We start from the raw sequence: 3,399 nt of genomic DNA, 5'->3' as shown, positions 1-3,399 counted from the left end.
TGTTTGTGGGGGCTTTTGTTTATTTATTTGGGTGCTAGTGAGTGAATCCAAATAAAATTTTTTCCAAAAAGGATGTAAAGTGACTTATGGTTATACACGAAGTAGAAGTAGGTGAGAAAGTTAGATGAAAAGATAAAGCTAAGGAGACACAAAATTAACCAACCCAATGAGGCTAAAAATAAATTCATAATTTGGTGCTGATGTTGTCATCTGATTATTGGTATGTTGCTCATACAATTGCTCTGAGAAGGTAAATCTTACATATTTTCAAATAATGATGTGAAGTTTGAGGTATCTTTCAAATGTTCTAGTTTTCTAGAATTAGGTTAATAAGTTATTTGTTCAGCAGGTTATAGGCTTAAGTTTTCTGTTTATATACAGTAATTTATAGAAAAATGAAACAGTGCCCTAGTATACACTGCATCCTTCCTTTCCTCAGCCATCCTATCATTTTTTAGCATCCTTTTTGTTCTTTATCTGGCCTTGTTCTTTCCTCATCTGCTTTCTGTATATTTTCCCACTTCTACAATACTGTATCAGAGGTTCTCAAACTGTAGGATGTTTTGAGAATCACTTGGTGGGTTGTTTAAAAATGCAGGTTTTGAGTCCCTTCCAAAGAGATCGATAAATATGGTTAGGGGATAGGACCAGAAGCCTGCATTTTTATTAAGGGGCTCAGGTGATTTTGATGCAAGTAGCCCGAAATGCAAAGTTAGATAAATGCTGGTTTAGCTGCCTTTTCTGAAGCCTTGCTAAATATCCTATTCAGAGTTCTTAATCAATCTCTAGTCACTTTTTTTTTTTTTTTTTTTTTTTTTTGCGGTACACGGGCCTCTCACTGCTGTGGCCTCTCCCGTTGTGGAGCATAGGCTCCGGACGCACAGGCCCAGCGGCCATGGCTCACGGGCCCAGCCGCCCCACGGCACGTGGGATCCTCCCGGACCGGGGCATGAACCCACGCCCCCTGCATCGGCAGGCAGACTCCCAACCACTGCACCACCAGGGAAGCCCTCTAGTCACTTTTTATTGTTTATATTTCTCCTGGTTTCATACCAGGTGGTAGAGCTACTTAGTGCTTTAAAACATGGACAATACCAAGGAAGTCTCATTCATGACAAGTCTAGAAATAGCCACCAACTTCTAAGGTTTAAGGTCCGGTCTTGCGTCTACTTTTTTTTTTTTTGCGGTACGCGGGCCTCTCACTGTTGTGGCCTCTCCTGTTGCGGAGCACAGGCTCCGGATGCACAGGCTCAGTGGCCATGGCTCACGGGCCCAGCCACTCTGTGGCATGTGGGATCTTCCCGGACCGGGGCACGAACCCGTGTCCCCTGCATCGGCAGGCAGGCTCTCAACCACTGCGCCACCAGGGAAGCCCGCGTCTACTTTTATTTGCACATGCCTCCACTAGTTGTGTGGAGCTAGTAGGTTTCCCTGGGCTTAGGTCCCTCCACCTGAAGTGGCATTATTGTCTAAGAATCATAAACTTTTACAGCTGGAAGAGACTTTGGAGATCATCCTTCGCTGGAAAAAACAGAGTGGTTCAGTGAATTGTCTAAGGTAAAACTGGATTAGACTATAAGCCTAGCATTTTTTTTTCTACTTCATTAGTGTTCCTATGGAGTATGTTTATCTCCTCCTTCTCCCATCTGCCCCTTAAAATTCTGGGAAAAATGTAAAGAGCTTCATGTGTCCATAAAATGATAATTTATATATAAGGAACATAGTATTCTATATGTTATTTTTTCCAAACAACTTAAATTCAAATGTTTTAAATTTTTAAAAGTGAAATCTTAAATATACAAACCCATAACGTATCCAGTAAATTAGATTAGAAAATACTGTTAGCATCATCATAGTGAATACCAATTTAATCACTTCGGGTGGCATTAAAACACTCTGGTCATTTTAAGAGCAGTGTGGTAGACCTCCCATATGTCACTTGAAATCCTCTTGGCCTCTTACTTGAGCCACTAGTATGGCAACCAGTTTCAAGCAGGACTGGGCAACTGCACCTTGCCTCCTGGCTTCTGACAAGCTACAGGAACTGCTTGGCATTTGGGCATATACAACTGGGGAGAGATGTGGGGCCGTCCTCTAACCCCCCTTCAAATACAATTCAGAGGCACATTTCATAAGGCTCCTCAAGACCAAGCCCTAGTACTATGTTGTTTCCAACTCAATGTGTCCTTGATTGGCTTTCCTGCCATCTGTTTAATTTCCCCCTCACTCCTGTTCCCTGGGATCACATCCCCAGTAAACTATTGGATGCAAGCTTTTGGCTTGGGCCATGCTTTTAGGAGAACCAGAACCAAGGCTAAGACAAGCAGTAAAAAAACACTGGCAGGCAGAAAGATGACTTTTAAGAAATTCTGTTGTTACAGATTTTACTTGGTGAATACCTATATTAAAATTATTTTAAATTTATTTTATTTATTTTTTTGGCTGCACTGGGTCTTCGTTGCTGCATGCGGGCTTTCTCTAGTTGTGGAGCACGGGCTCTAGGCGCGTGGGCTTCAGTAGGTGTGGTGCACAGGTTTAGCTGCTCCGCAGCAGGTGGGATCTTCCCGGACCAGGGCTCGAACCCGTGTACCCTGCATTGGCAGGCAGATTCTTAACCACTGCACCACCAGGAAAGCCCTTAAAATTTTTTTTTTTAAGCTTAAATCACTGCTGATTAGAATAAACCAGCACAACTAAATATAAAACTGAAAACATATCCAGAATTGAATTTTCTAAAAGTAACAAAGCTGTTTTACAGAGTTAATTTTTTATGCAGTGCTATTGCTGTAACATTTTAATATTCAGCCTCACTTTGAAAAGCTAAGCCACTTATATGAATAGGTCAGTAGCATCTGCATAAAAATATTTTCCATTAACATTAGTTCAGAGTAAGGCTTTGTCTTTCCATTCTGAATCTTTTTTTTTAACATCTTTATTGGAGTATAATTGCTTTACAATGCTGTGTTAGTTTCTGCTTTATAACAAAGTGAATCACTTATACATATACATATGTTCCCATATCTCTTCCCTCTTACATCTCCCTCCCTCCCACCCTCCCTATCCCACCCCTCTAGGTGGTCACAAAGCACCGAGCTGATCTCCCTGTGCTATGCGGCTGCTTCCCACTAGCTATCTATTTTACGTTTGGTAGTGTATATATGTCCATGCCTCTCTCTCGCTTTGTCACAGCTTACCCTTCCCCCTCCCCATATCCTCAAGTCCATTCTCTAGTAGGTCTGTGTCTTTATTCCCAACTTACCCCTAGGTTCTTCATGACTTTTTTTTTTCTTAGATTCCATATATATGTGTTAGCATATGGTATTTGTCTTTCTCTTCCTGACTTACTTCACTCTGTATGACAGACTCTAGGTCCATCCACCTCACTACAAATAACTCAAT

Source organism: Mesoplodon bidens, assembly GCF_964165515.1.
Source record: "Mesoplodon bidens genome assembly, chromosome: 5".
In the NCBI taxonomy this organism is placed as follows: domain Eukaryota; kingdom Metazoa; phylum Chordata; class Mammalia; order Artiodactyla; family Ziphiidae; genus Mesoplodon; species Mesoplodon bidens.
This window is presented reverse-complemented; position numbering follows the sequence as displayed.